Source organism: Carassius carassius, chromosome 1, assembly GCF_963082965.1.
Source record: "Carassius carassius chromosome 1, fCarCar2.1, whole genome shotgun sequence".
NCBI classification, from domain to species: Eukaryota; Metazoa; Chordata; class Actinopteri; order Cypriniformes; family Cyprinidae; genus Carassius; species Carassius carassius.
In genome coordinates this window covers 48,105,033-48,124,513 of record NC_081755.1, presented here as the reverse complement: position 1 = coordinate 48,124,513, position 19,481 = coordinate 48,105,033, and positions in this window count along the sequence as shown.

Here is a 19,481-nt window from a genome sequence, read left to right as displayed (position 1 = left end):
CAAAAGGCACATATGCCTCAACAGGCCTTATATCCTGCTAAATCAAATTTTCTAGAGACTTTTTTTTTTCAAACGTTGAACTTCTTTTAACTTGGTTAACATGTGTTACCATTACAACTCTAGTTTGACAAGAGCATATTTATACAGAAAAACAATAGAAAAACGGTGGAATGCAAAAATGCAAAAATACATTCTGGATGTACAGAAGCTTTGAGTTGACTTGGTCTTTTCATCCAAACGGTCTGTAGTTGTGAGGAAATGCCCCTTAAGAACAATGTCTATTTACTTTTAAAATCTCCTGTGAAAACCATTTTGTAAATTGTGTTACCATGAAAAATTATACTCTAAAAGGTTTTAGTGGTCTCCTCCTCCAAAGTGGGTGGTGCCAATTGTCATATTAAATAATGTATTACATTATTTTACAATCAAAGAGAAATGTATACATTTGTAACAGAAAAAATACGTCATCATCATCAACAACAAACAAACAAATAAATAAACAAATACAATTCAAAGGCATTTGGGTGTTACCATGTGGCTTTTTTTTATAACATCAACATTTTTCCTTAACATCTTTTATTTTTATTTATTTATTTTTTTACTTCATATTTCATATGAAAAAAAAACGGTATAGTAAATTTTCTTTAAAGTAAATTCAAACTTCTATAACTTCTGGTGATCTTCTTGTCTTCTTTAAAAAGAGACCTACTTAGGTCTGTATTCCAAAGCATTCGTGAATTCATGTGTTTAGCATGTGCAGGATGATGCACCAGTCAGTGTGTTATTATAGGAAATAAACAGAATCATTTACTAATTTAGTTTTATACCTGTTATTTATATTGTAAAAAAAAACATATAGCCCCTTTTAATTGAGATTTCCATAAAAACGTATTTTTTTACAGATAGATATAAACATTTCCATAAAAATAATGATATTCAGACTATTGTGGGATATATATATATATATATATATATATATATATATATATACAGCCAAAATTATCGCCACCCTTGGTAAATATTAGGGTTGTCCCCGACTAAGGATTTTCATAGTCTAATCGGAATTTTCTAATCTTGCTGATATTCGACTGATAGTCGAATCAAATGTTTGGGGGTGGGGCAAAATACATTGAGTCAAGTTAGACATTCGACAGCCATAATTACTGATGTTAACACACAGGGAAAAATGTGTAACAAATGCCTTGCAGATACAAACGGTGTAAATAATGTTTTTATGTTTTGATTAAAAGATAGTTTACACTAAACGTCAGCGAAAACCCTAACAATTCACAATTTTTACAATAGTGCTCTCATTATAAATGTATCCTATATCACAGTAGTTCTTAAAGTTCTGCATTCATGTTTTGAGCTGCGATCGCTGAAGATGACCAATAGAGTGACGCATTTGATAGCAAGTTTAAACTCATTAAACTCATAATTTCATGTAGAATACGCTTCATTATTTATACAACATAATGTTAATATTAGGACTATTTACAAAAAGAGCCTGAATGCAAATGAACATATCTGCGCGGCTCTGAATGCGAACTTCTTTTGTGGACGCGTTCTTCACGAAACAATGTGCAGAAACAAGGCAGCTAAACTCTAAAAATACACAGCGTTTTATAATAATGGTGTTCTCATTATAATGGTATGGGTGTGACAGTCCAGTCATACTTATTAATATTCTGCATTGTATTTTGACCTGCTCGCGCTGTGCGCTGAAGAGATATCACCGTAGTACTACAATGACGTGCTTGACTCAAAACCAAATGCATCTTATGTCAGGTAAATAATATATCCATGATATATATATGCCGGCTGAAATGTTTTGCAATCAATTACCCTACCTTTTCGAAAAAATCCAGTCTCTACCTGTGTCAGTTTGAGTCTTGGTAAAGTTTGAAATCCCTGCCGCCAAGATGCTCCTCTGTCAGTCACAGATTATGGAAAGTGAAACAAATCTATAGGGGTGGTTGGATTTATTCACACACTTTATTAATTTGAAGCTTCTTTTTTTTCAGATTCTTACAGCTTTATCATAATAGGCTGCATATGAACTTATTGGGAGAAAACCGCAAGTTCTATGTGAAATCAGACATTTGAACTCCCCCATATTGTCAAAATGGCATAATTATAACAGCCCACGAATATTCGACTGTGAGATTGGTAGTCGAATCAGGCTCCTCGAATCAAAGCATCGAATCGCCGACTATTTGGGGTCACCCCTAGTAAATATGATCAAAGAAGGCTGTGAAAATGTATCTGCATTGTGTCAGGAATTCACAGTCACAGCCACCCCAATCATCAACAACATCTGATTCTAATCACTCCCGATCACAATTGCCAGAGTACTAATCACCAGTGTTGGGGAGTAACTAGTTACATGTAACGGCGTTACGTAATTTAATTACAAATTTATTGTAACTGTAATTAGTTACAGTTACAACGAAAAAATGAGTAATTAGATTACAGTTACTTATGAAATTTTTAACGATTACAAAGGGGATTACATTTGAATATTTACACACATCCACATACAGATTTAACTAATTTCTTTCCCAAATTGCACTGACTATTCTGAGACATACCGCCCTAATAATTTCCGGGATGCGGAAATACAGTCTGGTTCGTAGAATCCCTTCATAAAAACTAAATGCCTAACGCGGACGGAATATGCCACATTTTGGATGACTAAATCAAAAGTAGGTCAGTACAGTTGAATCAAAACATGACATCGACTAGTGTCTGTGAATATAAAGCCCCAAAAATGCAATAGCTATATGACTTGCACATTCTGCCTGTCTGTGGAAATCAGGCGCGGACTGGACACCGGGAGAACCGGGACAATTCCCGGTGGCCTGGCAGCCGATTTTGACCAACTATTTAATATCATTATTAATTGCCTGCCGAATGTACTAAAGCGATCATTTGCGAATCCGCCATTTGATAATTAAATCTCTAATAAGTCATGAAGTGTTAGTCATGACTCGCGCGCTCTCCGCGCCTCCACCAAACGGTTTGGATCAGACTCAGAGTAATCAATGCGAGAGAGTGGACTGTAGAAGTGCACAGCTGGAGCAGAGAAGCAGAACTATACTGTTCAGGGTTTCAGGTCAGTTTCATCTGTAAAGATGCTTTTTTGTCTTTGTTTTTTTAATTTATTTAATCAAGCAGCAGCACGTTGCTCATCAGTCATCACTCAAAATACTATATAAAGGACATCATTATTATCAGTTGTAATGTTACAGTAGGAATTTATCTGAAAAAAAGTCCGATTTTATTATAGGTTTAGGGGGAGCTACGACAGACAACAACACAACCCTTACGAACATTTACATTTTAATATTTAACTATAAATCCAGAGAAAATGGTTACTATTGTTTAAATGTGGTAACCAAAAATGTAAAATTAGTTTACAAATGTATTTATTTAAAAATAAATACAAATCCATTTGCAAAAAAACAAAAACAAAACAAGGTTATTTTACTTTTATATAGGCTAATAAAAGCATGGTTAATTTTTGTAAGGGAAAAACATGACTCGTGTACAGTATTAGGATTTTTCTATAAAGATATTGTAGTATTGTAGAGTATTGTATTGTAAAGTATAGTTTTGTTCAATCTTGAGTATTAAAGTCATGAGAGAGATGGATAACAGGGCAAAATAAAGAGACTGAAGAGAAAAATAGAAGTGAAGGTGCCGTTCAGGAGAGAACTTTAAATTATTTTGCATGTCCCCAAATTAAAGATTTAAACCTTTTTTTATGTCAGGTCCATACAAAAAAATAGTTTTGTCCATGAATTTGTTTGTATGAGTTTGAATTTTCCAGTCTGAATTTTTTTCCCAGTCCGCTCCTCCTGTAAATTAATGGCAAAGACATGGTTTCATTTACTACACATTGGCCTACTGAAGCTCGCAGTGTTTTCAACCTCTGCCATCTCAATATAGGAGTACACGAGCACATAAACATAATTTCTAGAACTGCTCTGTGTCACTTAATGTGCATTTTACTTATTTTGAGAAAACTATCATCATATACAAAGAGACAGCAGTTTAAAAAAACACCAATGTTTCAGGAGTTTATTACACAGAATACGTCACATGCTTATTAGATAACTGTATTTAAGTTGATGTATATGCTTTTATTTATTATTCTTTAATTTTCACAAATTTAGAAAAGTAATCAAAAAGTACTCAAAAGTAATTAGTTACATTACTTTAATAAAGTAATTGAAAAAGTTACACTACTATTACATTTTAAACAGGGTAACTTGTAATCTGTAACCTATTACATTTCCAAAGTAACCTTCCCAACACTGCTAATCACCGGGACCTGCACCCAGCAATCACTCACCTGGATAAAGCCATCATCATGCCAGTACTCCGGTGTCCGGTCTACCGTTCACAACAGTGTTCTTTATTTGCCCTCAGATCCCCATGGACAATCTCTTATGATTCTCCATTGATGTCTCCCCCTGTCTAACTCTCCAGAGCTCTGGGATTTATCCATTCAGCAATTTACCATTTCATTGTCATACTGCATCCTGTAAATAAACTTTTACTAAACCCCCTGCTGGTATCATGGTTAGTGACAGAAAACTGGACCTTACAAAACAACTATATGGATCCCCTGTCACCTGCTCTTGCAGACATTCTGCAGTGGAAAGAAGGTCTGCAGTGGGCAAAGGCCATATGGGATGCTAATAGTGTCATGAATAACTCTTATGAAGCTTTCACCACTCACTTCAAGGAAGTATTCGGCTCCTCTAAATATTACATTTCTGTCACCAATCAACTAATGCGTTGTTTATTTATTTATTTACCTTTATTTTACCAGGAAATAATCCCATTGAGATTCAGAATCTCTTTTTCAAGGGAATCCTGGCCAAGACGGCAGAATAATAGTTCCATTTAAAAAAAAATACATATACAGACATTTAACAGAAAAAGACATTTTGGCAATTTAAACATCATCTCAACATATTCATTAAATAGTCAAATTTTACCTTATTCTGCAATTTATACCAGGAAAAAGGTGCAAAAACTTTAAAAGCACTTTCACCTAAGACAGTTTGCGTTCGTGGAATATCATACATGATTTGGCCATATGATCTAAGATTACACTTCCTGGTAGTGACTTTTGGAGTCAGAAGAGAACATAAGTAAGGAGGCAATTTACCAAGTATGGCCTTAAAAAGAAAAATATACCAGTGTTCCAGCCTGTGATTGTGCAGAGATGGCCAACCAACACTCTCATACAGGTTGCAATGATGAGTACGAAAAAATTGGAATTAGTCACAAATCTTAGTGCTGCATGATATATTGAATCCAGCATTTTCAAAGGAGTTTTGTTTGCATGCATATATAAAATATCACCATAATCCAGCATTGAGATAAATGTTGTTTGTATAAGTGTTTTTCTTGTACTAAAAGAGAAACATCCTTTGTTTCTATAATAGAAACCCAACTTTACTCTTTTTATTAGAACCTCTATATGCTGTTTGAATGACAAACTTTCTTCTAAAAGGAAACCAAGATATTTATATACTGATACCCGTTCAATTACTTTCTCATCTAGTGTAGCAATTTGACTAGCATCTTCTGTTTTCCTTGATTTAGAAAAGCAGTTAGGGGTTACAATAATGGCCCTGGAATTGTATGACTGTTACGTTTTTTTGCCTATTCTTTTCCTATTGTTTTGCGTCCAAGTCACGTGACTTTCAAGATTCCGACCGTGAGAACAAGAAACATGGCGGACATTTCTCTCATTTTTAGTGAAAAAAACAATATTTTGAGTTAGTTTCTGCATAAAAATACGTTTTGATTACATTTCTAGCGAGAAATATATATTTTATTTTCATAATATTCACTCAGTGAATGTACATAATCACTCGCTTGTTCGTTGTTGCGAAGATTTTTCAGATCTCGCCAGAATAACGTGAAACTGCAACGTTTTGGTTGCTATGGACGCTGCTATCGCCTAGCATAGCTGTGGCCCCAGATTCCACATACTCTTCCTTGCGATTTCGCTCCGTCTGACGGATCAAACCCCTACCCAGACTGTATTTCCGCATCCCGGAAATTATTAGGGCGGTATGTCTCAGAATAGTCAGTGCAATTTGGGAAAGATATCAGTTAAATCTGTATGTGGATGTGTGTAAATATTTAAATGTAATCCACTTTGTAATCGTTCAATTTCATAAGTAACTGTAATTTAATTACTCATTTTTTCTTAGTAACTGTAACTAATTACAGTTACATTAATTTTGTAATTAAATTACATGACGCCGTTACATGTAACTAGTTACTCCACTACACTGAGCAGAACAATACAAAACAGTATCATCCGCATAAAAATGACATTTAGCATTTGTTACATTTTTACACAAGTCATTTATATAAATAGTAAATAAAATGGGACCCAAAATGGACCCCTGGGGAACACCATTTTGTATAAATAATGAGTTTGAGGACACACCATCAACATGAACACTTTGTGTTCTGCCACTCAAATAGTTGCCAAACCATTTGGCAGCTTTTGGAGACATTCCAATATCCACCAATCTCTGAGACAGAACATAGTGGTCAACTGTGTCAAATGCTTTTGAAAGATCTAAAAACAGTGCAGCACAATAATCTTTAGAATCAATAGCACTTACAAAATCATTTAACACTTTCATAGTGGCAGTGACAGTGCTATGATTTTTACGAAAACCCGATTGCGAATCATGTAAAATATTTTTTGTTAATAAGTAGTCTTTTAACTGGTCACTTATAAGCCCTTCTAAAACCTTGGCTAAAACAGATAGCTTAGATATAGGCCTATAATTATTTGGGTTTGATCAGTCACCACCCTTTAATAAAGGAGTGACATATGCTGACTTCAAAACACTTGGTATTAATCCAGTTTCAATGGTCAAGTTGAAAATGTGTGTCAAAGGTTCTGCAATATGTTCAGCAGCAATATTTAAAAAGTATGGATCCAACCCATCTGGACCAGAAGATTTCTTAGTATTTAACCCTATTAGAGCATCATACACCTCCTTTGTTCCAATACAAACAAGTTCAAAATCAATAGGTACATTTTCCCTAGACAAAGAGTCATCCTCTTGTCTCCTCTGATGTTTTGTTGAATGCGCAAACAACAACACAGAAGATATAAAGTGCTGATTCAGGGAATCTAACATACTTTTCTTGTCTATAATAATTTTATCGTTTAACTTCAATATTTGGCATAACAGTATCCCTAGCGTCAGAGGACAGTGATTTTATAACTTTCCAAAATTTTGAGGGATTAGCTGAGCTATCACATAATTCATTTACATAAAAATCTGATTTTGCTTTACGTATTTGAGAGACACATTTGTTTCTCAGGTGCCTAAAATTTTGCCAGTCTGAACTATTTTTGGATTTCTTTGCCATTGACCAAGCAAGATCACGGTCATAAATTAAATCAAACAATTTCTCTGAAAACCACAGATTATCACGGCCTTTAATTTTATATTTCCTAAAAGGTGCATGCTTGTTTACAATCCGAATTCCGGAAAAGTTGGGACGTTTTTTAAATTTTAATAAAATGAAAACTAAAAGACTTTCAAATCACATGAGCCAATATTTTATTCACAATAGAACATAGATAACATAGCAAATGTTTAAACTGAGAAAGTTTACAATTTTATGCACAAAATGAGCTCATTTCAATTTTGATTTCTGCTACAGGTCTCAAAATAGTTGGGACGGGGCATGTTTACCATGGTGTAGCATCTCCTTTTCTTTTCAAAACAGTTTGAAGACGTCTGGGCATTGAGGCTATGAGTTGCTGGAGTTTTGCTGTTGGAATTTGGTCCCATTCTTGGCTTATATAGATTTCCAGCTGCTGAAGAGTTCGTGGTCGTCTTTGACGTATTTTTCGTTTAATGATGCGCCAAATGTTCTCTATAGGTGAAAGATCTGGACTGCAGGCAGGCCAGGTTAGCACCCGGACTCTTCTACGACGAAGCCATGCTGTTGTTATAGCTGCAGTATGTGGTTTGCATTGTCCTGCTGAAATAAACAAGGCCTTCCCTGAAATAGACGTTGTTTGGAGGGAAGCATATGTTGCTCTAAAACCTTTATATACCTTTCAGCATTCACAGAGCCTTCCAAAATATGCAAGCTGCCCATACCGTATGCACTTATGCACCCCCATACCATCAGAGATGCTGGCTTTTGAACTGAACGTTGATAACATGCTGGAAGGTCTCCCTCCTCTTTAGCCCGGAGGACACGGCGTCCGTGATTTCCAACAAGAATGTCAAATTTGGACTCGTCTGACCATAAAACACTATTCCACTTTGAAATAGTCCATTTTAAATGAGCCTTGGCCCACAGGACACGACAGCGCTTCTGGACCATGTTCACATATGGCTTCCTTTTTGCATGACAGTGGTTTCTGAAAGTATTCCTGGGCCCATTTAGTAATGTCATTGACACAATCATGCCGATGAGTGATGCAGTGTCGTCTGAGAGCCCGAAGACCACGGGCATCCAATAAAGGTCTCCGGCCTTGTCCCTTACGCATAGAGATTTCTCCAGTTTCTCTGAATCTTTTGATGATGTTATGCACTGTAGATGATGAGATTTGCAAAGCCTTTGCAATTTGACGTTGAGGAATATTGTTTTTAAAGTTTTCCACAATTTTTTTACGCAGTCGTTCACAGATTGGAGAGCCAAGACAAAGCTAAGACAAAGCTTTTATAGCTAATCATGTTACAGACCTGATATCAATTAACTTAATTAATCACTAGATGTTCTCCCAGCTGAATCTTTTCAAAACTGCTTGCTTTTTTAGCCATTTGTTGCCCCCGTGCCAACTTTTTTGAGACCTGTAGCAGGCATTAAATTTTAAATGAGCTAATTAAGTGGATATAAGTGTAAAATTTCTCAGTTTAAACATTTGCTACGTTATCTATGTTCTATTGTGAATAAAATATTGGCTCATGTGATTTGAAATTCCTTTAGTTTTCATTTTATTAAAATTTAAAAAACGTCCCAACTTTTCCGGAATTCGGGTTGTATAATATTAAAAAATAGTGATATAAAATATTTCAACGCTATTTGTTAATTATAGTACGCAGTTTACGCGGTTGTGTCAGGGAGAAACATTGACCAGTGAATATACTGTACTATCCAGTTTCGATCTTTGGTGGCGGCTAGTGGATGGAATGAAGCAGCTCTCTTGAGCACTTATCACCACTTATCACATCTTCTCCAAGCTGGACCTACTGAGTGTCTGTAACCTCTTTCATATACATAAAAGGTGATGAGAGGAAGATGGCCTTCATTACACCTTCTGGACACTACGAATACTGCGTTATGCCGTATGGATTCGCCAACACCCCCTCTGTCTTCCAAGGGTTTATGAACAAGGTGTTCCGGGAATTCCTCCACAAGTCAGTCATCGCGTATATTGATGATATACTCATATATTCCCGGAACCTGGCCAAACATCGCCATCAAGTTACGCAGATCCTACAGAAGCTACTACAATACCATCTATTCCTGAAGCTGGAGAAATGTGAACTCTACCGCTCCACGGTACAGTCCCTCGGCTATAACATCAGCCCAGAAAGTATCCAGATGGACCAAGGGAAGGTAACCGCCATCACAGAGTGGCCAGTTCCGCAGTCTGTGAAGGAACTCAAGAGGTTCTTGGGATTTGCTAACTTCTATCGACACTTTAAGATTCTACATACAGTCTACATACAGCTCCATTGACCACCCTCCTTCAAAGGAAAGCCCAAGTCCTTGTCCTGGACTTCCACCGCCCACGAAGCCTTCCAAGCACTCAAAGAAGCCTTCAGCATGGCTTCCAACCTTCGCCACCTGAATCCTGAGTTTCCATTTGTGGTTAAAGTAGACGCCTCCGGCGTAGGAGTCGTGCTGTCCCAGCAGTTCGGTGAGCCTCCAGACTTGCACAGGAAACTGACCCCAGCGGAACAAAATTACAACATCGGGAACAGGGAGTTGTTAGCTATCAAGCTTGCTCTGGATGAATGGTGACATTGGCTGGAGGGAGCTAACCACCCATTTACTGTCATTACAGATCATAAAAATCTCCAATACCTAAGTGATACCTGATGAGTAAATCCCCGGGAGGCCCGCTGGGCCCTATTATTCACTTTATTATGATTCAGCCACCCTGGAAACCGGAACTGTAAGGCTGATGCTCTCTCTCATCTACAATCCCCTGAAACTCCATCTGACCCTGTGCCTATACTCCCTGCAGCCATGATCATCAGCCCCATCATTTGAAGTTCGAACGAGGACATCAGAGCTTTTGCCAAAGTCTTATCTGGCCTTTATATTCTTGAGGTTTAAGAATGGTTTGTACCTTGTGGTGAAGTTTTCTCTTGATTGTAGACTTTGACAGAGACATGCTTACCTCCTGGAGTGTTCTTCTCTTGGCTAGATGTTGTGAAAGAGTTTTTCTTTACCAGAGGATTCTCTGATCATCCATCACTTTTTATGTTGCTGAGCTCACCAATGTGGTCTTTTTTCTCAGAATGTACCAAACTGTTGATTTGGCCGCTCCTAATGTTCCTGCTATCTCTCTGATGGATTTGTTTTGCTTTTTAAGTCTAACAATTTTCTGTTTCACTTGTATGGAGAGATCCTTTGACTGCATGATGGTTCAAAGCAACTGCATCCAAAATGCAAATGGCACACTACGCCTGTTTCACATACACACGGACTGCATACGCACTGCAGACGGATTATGTTACGTATGTGGTGCTGAAGCAGCACGGACTCATTGTGCTTTCACACAGGATGCGTTTGCAGTCCGATATTGATCCGCGGCTGTTTAGGCCACAAAACACAACATTTGTCCATTATTTTGATATCAAATCATGTAAAAAAAAAAAAAGCTTTTTCAGCATTGTGATACTCTTTCATCACAGTACAGTAACAATCTTTCATAGACATATTTAAATTCAAATATAAACAACGCATTGCATTTGACTGCTAGGTTTTTATAATAAGTTGCTGAAACAAGCTGCAACACATTTAAACACAACATTAGCCTACTTTTCTTATTAGGATATCACTTACATTTAAAATTAAAACTCACCACTGACAGAAACAGTCGACTCTCATGCCTTTTGCATTTAAATCTTTATTACACGCAATCCAACGGGTCTTAAATAACTTTGTTTTTCTGCCTCTATAAAAGTGCATATATAATGTTGCCTTGTTTCTCTAAAGTTGCTCTTTTTCTTGTTTTAAATCTAGCCAAAACCCATGTGTTGTGTGTGAAACAGGTAGGCTTTAATTAGTATACATTTATTGTGAAATGACTGCATTTCCGTGTCAATCCATGTTCATTTTTCCCACGAACATTGCTCTGTCACTTTAATTCAGCGCATGCAGCACAGCAAAAATAGACTCGGTACGTAAACGATTGCTGCACTGCTGCAGACGCACTGCTCCTGGAACGCACTGACAAACCGCAACCGCGTGCAGTGTGAATGCTGGAATCCATTAACATGGGTGCGTAAAAAAATACGCAACGCATAGGCACTGCAGACGGAGTATGTGTGAAGCAGGGCGTTAGAATCAACTACAGACCTTTTTCCTGCTCAATTGATGAAGAAATAATGGAAGAATAACCCACACCCATCCATGAAATAGCTGTCAGTTGTCCAATTACTTATTGTCTCTTGAAAAAAGGGGGAGGTAATATAAAAGAGCTGTAATTCCTTAACCTTTCCATGCCATACTTTGTTCCTTCTAGAATACATTATTTATTTCCCAAAGATCTGTACACAATTAATTAAGGTAAGACTGTATCTAACTAGAAGTCATGACCATTACTATAGAACCAAGTTGACCAACTTAACTTCCTCTAATGGTAAATTTATATAATCATGCGAGTTAGAATAATATTATAGTATTCAAAGGTTGAAGCTGACCTGAATTTAGGTTGGTCAACAACAAACTTGTGCTCTAAACAAAAAAACAAACAAACAAAAAAAAAACAATAGCCTCTACAGTCTACGTATACAGTACATAACTAATGCCAACATGTTGGAGCTCTAAAACATCATAAAAATAATTTTAGTACTATTAATAACCTGAGCGTAGATTTGCAGTGTTATAGACTTAATTAACTAGAGTCAATAATCTCAGAGTAAATCAGAATAAATTCAAATGTAACAAGTCAGGTAAATATGTAGTATGCAAATTACATAGCCAATTCAGAGATATCAGATCAAATCGATACAAGCAACACAGTCTCACTCCCAACTTGTCATATTTTGACACCTGGTCAAGACACTTTGGTGTCGCTTTTTAAAGTGCAGGGTCCTCCACTGCTTTAAATAAGAAACCCTTAGCATCAATATGTCGATGCAAAAGGCTAATCATCATGATTAAATATTGGGTAAAAATATTGCCATTATTTCATATATGGTGTGGTATGGTTTACACCAAGGTACTTGAAACTGCTCACCCTCTCCACAGGTGTCCCGCTGATTATAAGAGGTGTATAGGGCTACTGCTGTCTCTTCCTGAAGTCAACAATCAGTTCTTTAGTTTTGCTCACATTCAGAGAGAGACAGTTGTCCTGGCAGCATGATGTAAATTTCTCTACCTCATCCAAATATGCAGTCTCATTATTGTTGTGAATGAGGCCCAGAGCCACACTATCATCAGCAAATTTGATTATCGATGTGACGCTGTGTGAAGACACGCAGTCATGTGTGTAGAGAGAGTAGAGCAGGGGACTCAGGACACACCCCTGTGGGGCTCCTATGTTCAGGGTGATGGAGTTGGAGATGTACTTGCCTAGTTTCACCACTTGAGGTCTGCCGGAGAAGAAATCAATAATCCAGTTGCAGAGTGAAGAATTCAGGCCGAGGTCCATGAGTTCAGAAGTCAGCTTGATGGGGACTATAGTATTGAAAGCTGAGCTATAGTCGATAAATAGCAGTCTTACATAGTTCCTGTTATTGCTGTCAATGTGTGTGAGAGAAGAGTGCAGGATGTGAGAGATGGCATCATCAGTGGATCTGTTGGGGCGATAGGCAAACTGAAGAGGGTCTAAAGTATCCGGAATGGAGGAGCAGATGATGTTTTTAACCAGTCCCTCGAAGACCTTGATGACTACTGATGTGAGGGCAACTGGATAATAGTCATTCAGACAAGAGGGTTTATTGGTCTTAGGCACAGGGATGATGACTGATATTTAGAAGGAGGTAGCAAGAGACTCATTAAAAATGGATGTAAACAAACCAGCGAGCTGATCAGCGCAGGACCGCAGAACATGGCCAGAAATCCCATCAGGTCAAGCTGCTTTCCTTACATTCACTCGCTTTAGAGCCCTCCGAACTTCGTCCTCCGACACGGTGATCACATGATTATTGCTGCTCTGACTGCTGCTTCCTGAAATGCTGATCGGCAGATTCGCGCTGCTTAAATTGTTTTCAAAGCGGCCGTAGAAAGTGTTTAGCTCTTCAGTCAGCGACGGATCTGCTCTCACCTCTGCAGAGGATTTATTTTCAAAGTCACAGATGGTCCTTAGTCTTTGCCACATGCGTCGGGAGTCATTTAGCTGGAAATGTGACTCTATGCGTTCCCTGTATCTGTGTTTGGCGGCTCTTACTGTGAATTTGTACTCGCTCATGTTTCCTGACAGAAGACCGGCGTTGTAAGCAGCAGTGCGTTTGTTTACTGCTGCATGGATTGTTCTGTCCACCCATGGTTTCTGATTAGAAAAGGTCCTTATAGTTATTGTAACCATAGCTTGTTCGGCTAGCGTGTTTACAAAGCTTAATGAAACATCCGTGAACTCGTTGACGTCAGATGAACTTGCTCGAAACATGTCCCAGTCTAAGTCATCAAGAGCCACCTGTAGCATGGCTTCTGAGTGGGCGGACCATCGAGTCACCACCCTCTGCACCGGGGGATCTTGAAAGAGCCTTTGTTTGTTTTCCGGTGTGAGTAAAATGGTGGCATGGTCCGATTTGTCGAAAGCCGGTAGTGAGCGAGCTTTGTAGGCTTTTTAAGGGGAGCAATGATCCAGTGTATTCGCTCCTCTGGTTGGACAGGGATACATGTTGATAGAAATTAGCCATAACTTGCCTGAGGTTGGCTTTGTTAAAGTCCCCAGCGATGATAATCGCAGCGTCAGGATGTTTTTTGATGTTGCCGCTGAGCGCATTGTGAAGCTCAGACAAAGACAAGCCGGTGTCTGCTTGTGGTGGGATGTAAACAGCAGTGATGATGATTGATGTAAACTCGCGTTTCCCGCGGCGTTTCTTGATCCGTCGCCTCGGGTGGTTATTCAGGAGGCCATTGTTCATCTCGGCGTTCCGGAGAATCTCAGATAGCCACGATGGGTTGGAGGATAAAGTGTACTGAAACAGGTCAGTGAAGTGGTGTCCAATGTCCAAAAGTGTTTATTTGTCATAAATGATCAGTGCAGACGTATGTGTATAAAAAGAGAAAGCAAAAGTAGGTAAATAAAAACACAATCTAAGCGGAGCGACCTGGATTGCGACCGGATTTGGCGGCGACTTGAATTTCTCCAAGATTCCAATTTCTACATGATATAGACACGGCCAAGTTTAGGCCTGGTGACCTCACACACCAGAAGGAGACTTGTGTCAATAGAATCGGGTGTGTTAATGAAATCATTGGGTTTCAGTCTATGTTGAGGCTATCCTATAAGCCTTGGCATAGATGGCATGGTGTTCTCAACATGTAGCAGAAAATTCTGAGTCCAAACATTAGCTCTCTTTGGGTGGTGTTCCCGTTTATTATGAAGGTAAAATAAAGGGATAATTTACATAAAATGATACTTCACCCAGTGCTGAATATTAAAGTGCTGTCGTGCTGTTGGTAACCTGAGTGCTCATGGCTACGGTAAGAACCGTGTGTTCCATCCACACCCTTTCCTAACTAATTGCAACACCTGTAAATATATCTACCTCCCAGTGACGTGTCACACATAGTGCAACACTCCCACCCAGTGGCTAGAATAATAATAGCTATATTAACCTATCCAGAGAAGGTGAATATATAAATGGCTCCTACAGTCCATCTGAATTAGTAAAAGGAGATAAATATTAATAAATCAATCAAACAATAGTGAATAACAATGGTTTAACAAGCCAGCTTTTGACAGTGTCTAAACATTTCAAATGCCATTTACTTTCCATTGTAAACTGATGTGTTTGGAGTGGAATAACACAAAGTACAAATGTACTTAAGGGAACCAAGCTCAGGATTGGTGTTTGTGAGAGAGGGTAAAGGGCGGCTTGTCTCCAAAAATTTGATTGATGAGGGTCATAAACACCCCCCCCCCTCCCCTCCCTGTACATCCCAGTGACATAAATATGAACTTATGAACCCAAGAAGGAATTTCGGTGGGAGTTGTGTTGGGATCTATGTGCTTTTTAAACTCTGAAAAGGGGTGAAATCATGAAAATGGTATAAGTTTTTATTAAGGTTTTAAGTACACAGTGCATTTCAAGAAAAAGGTTATAAACACAAACAGAAATGGAATGTAATGATCGTTTTTTGTCCTACTTGGAAAAATGTAAAAACGTTGTTAAAGTTGTAACAAATGAAATAAAAAGAAAACCAGGTTGCTGGTTATTTATCTAAAACAACTAAACAAGTCAAAAAACTATCAGACATGTTTCGTTAAGCAACACGTGAAAAAGACATGAGAGCTTGTAGCATTGCAGTTTAAAAAGGTGTAAAAACGTTTCTAAAGTTAAAAAGAAAACTAGGTTACTGGATATTTATGTAAAACGACTAAACAAGTCAAAACTATCAGAAAAAGGTTATAAACACAGACGAGATGGAAACAATGTAATGGTCGGTTTTTTTTCCGTACTTGGTAGTGTAAAAACGGTGTTAAAGTTGTTACAAATTAAATAAAAAGAAAACCAGGTTACTGGTTATTTATCTAAAACAACTAAACAAGTCAAAAACTAACAGATAAGTTTTGTTAAGCAACACGTGAAAAAGATGTGAGAGCTTGTAGTATTACAATTTAAAAAGCTGTTTTGTTACAAGTTAGAAAACTAGGTAACAGAGTTTTAGCATTTGTACCTTACCTCATACTAAAAAAAGAAGCGAATGTAAAGAAACGATACAAACCAGAAAAGTTGGCTTGTGTCACGTCGGGATGAAAAATTAAAACAAAAGAAAAAATATGGTAGGCATTTACGCGGATCTATAAGAAAATACATCAGACAAGATACTTGTCAAATCTATGCAGTACTTTACCACTAACTACAATTAAAAAAAATCGAGACTGTTACTGACAGAGAGTTAAACAAAAGAAAAAAACATCTCACAACAAAGTGTTACGACGTCTCCGGTAACGTTAGATTGACTCAAACTAAAAAAAGAAGCTAACGTAAAGCAATGTTACAAACCAAGAAAGTAGACGTTTGTCACGTCGGGTGAAAAGTTAAAACAAAAGAAAAAAAGGTAGGCATTTACGCTGATCTCAAAGAAAATACATCGGACCCCGTCTTTAAAACACCAGCACAAGATACTTGTCAAAACTATGCTGTACTTTACCACTAACTACAATTTTTTAAATCTAGACTGTTACTGACAGAGAGTTAAACGAAAGAAAATAAAAAGATCTCCCAGCAGAATTTGCGAAGCCTCCGTAAAACAACCTCCCAGCACAGCAGACACACTCAGAATGCTTACGTCCGGTCCCCACTCAAACCACTCCTTCTTCCTCTTTCACGCAAGGCTTTAGGTGCATTTACCGCCACCTACAGGGCAGGAGTGTGGAGCGTTGACGTTGATGAAAACTAACTCAAACATAAGAGATAAAAGAAATACAAAAATAAAATTAATGATAATAATAAACTTAGTAGTGATTCTTTAAATACTGTTTATCAACTCTTTGAGATACTTAATCTGTGAAACATTTCTATAGACACATCTTTATTTAACAAAATCTAAAATGAGGTCTGATTTATTTCTATATTAAGTGCTTCTGTAAGTTGTAATCTTTCATTGTCATATCTTTTACATTTTATTAAAATAGGTTAAACTGTTTCAGAAGATCACATTTAACAAAAAGTCCAGACACATGTATTTCATCTTATAAATAATGACTGATTAAGTGCAATGTGTCCAATTCTATGGCGAGATCTTCCTTTCTATCCCCAAAATTCTCCTTTCATTTCCAACTGTTCTTTGAATATTATATAAATGCCGTCCTTTATTCTCACCAATCCCCCCCCCCCCCCCCCCCAATTTAATTTGACACGTATCTTTTTTTTAATATATTTAATTAGACTTTTTATTTCTAATTTACTTATTGGAGTATTAAATACGATGTCTGACATTTTAATGCTTTTATCTGGTCCACTACTTTCATTACCTTCATTACCTATATGTGTGGGTATCCATACAAAATAAATATTTGTTTTGCTTGTAAACTGAACAAACTCTGTAAAATGATTGACAAAATGTATTGTCTAGTAGAAGCTTCACCACTCTTTAAACTTGATAGTACTGAAAATGAGTCTGAACATATGACTACTTTAGGTATATTAATGTGTTCAACCCCCACTGAAGAGCCAAAAATATGACAATCATTTCTGTAGTATAAACAGACGGATGATTAGATGTTGTTTCTGGTATTCTATACCTAACCCTTGGAACATATATAGCTGCTGCTGCTGTATGGACTGTTTCAGGATCTTTAGATACATCTATGTATATGAGTTACTTTAAAACTAGGTTAGCCTATATGCTCTTTATTTTTAATCTAAACAAAAGATGTTTTATGTCCTTGATGTTTTATTTTATTTTAATAATCCACTCACACTTACTTTAGTAGCCTTAATCATTGAATATGTCTTTTATTTTGTTAATATTAACTTCTGCCATGAAATTCTACATTCATAAATGTATGTTTTTCAAAATTCCACCACGTTTAGTGGCGTTTAAAGAGGAATTTGTGATGTATTTGGAGATGTTCAAAGGAATGAAAAGTCCCAAAGCAAGATTTTTGTATTCTTCATTAGAGGACTTTGGTTTCTTAATGTGAAAATCTGTTACTTCACCCACCCCCCACCACACCCCCTACATTTTCTTTATCATTATATTTTTCTTTTTTCTTAAGTGTTGTTTTATTTATTTTACATTTATTTTGTTTTATGATGTACAGAGTGTAAACAAAAATTGAGTGTAATCTCAGACCGTATTTGTAAATCTACCAGTTTAAAGCATCAAATAAAAAATAAAAAACACACACTAACACTTCCCCCACCTCCCTAATAATGTTGGTCACAAAGGTTTAAATGTATGTTAAAAGAATTAAACAAAGTAATGTTTTTAATAACAACACATCAGTTCTCATTTGATGAAAACATTCTACTTGGTTTTAATATTAGACAGATGTTTTTACTTTAAAATTAGGTTAACCTATACGATTTAATTTTTTAATCTCAACAAAAATTCCTTGTTGGAAAAAGTGTTGTTTTATTTAATTTTAATAAGTCACTCACACATACTTTAGTAGTCTAAATTCTTGAATACGTCTTTTATGTTGTCAATATTAACTTCTATCATTGCTATATCGTTGCTATATCAATTAAAACATGCGTTTAGACATACAAATATTAAACAGGAATGAATGTGATATGTCAAGATGGGCTTTTCTTGCCAAAGAAACTTTTACAACATTACAGGAAAGGCTAAATATTTCATCTCAAGTAGTGCGTAGAAATGCGTCTGGTGTCTGGCATCTGATGTCTTTGTGTTTACTGTTACAACCATGTCAGCGAAGACTGTAAAACATCTAAAGGTTTTTGGGGTTTGCAACTCAACTGTAATCTAATTAGTTTTCCGGGGTTCTGGTGTTGTAAATCGTGTGCTGCAGGTCAGCTAAAGTAAAAAAAAAAAAAAATGTTTGTGTATTCAGTGATCAAAGGTGACAATTTCAACTGTATGGCTTAGGTCTGTGATCGCAAGGTTAGCTGAAAGTTCATTTACTGGTCAAAAGGATGTGAAATCTTTTAACAAGTCAGACCATAGAAAAATATCGTTTAACAAAATATTGTTAACATCAACATAGACATACTGAGAATGCAAACAAGTACACAAACACAACCATACAATCATAAACACACACACACACTAATGTAAACATACAGAAAAAATGAACATGTAACCAAACAAATACAAATATACACTCAAACAAGTACATAAATACACAAACAAACAAAATGGATCACAAATACGAAAATACCTATATTAGATTGAAAATGAGTTGTCATAAGTTTTCTTTAATAAATTTTTTTTATTTTTTAGCTTTCATGAAGGATTCATGTCAGCACTCAAATGTTTTTAGCAAGTGTCCAGAGACAGATGAAAATAGATGCATGAACAAAAAAAAATGTAAGAGGTTTTTAATGACAGCCTAAATGGTTTCAAAACAATTGAGTTTATGC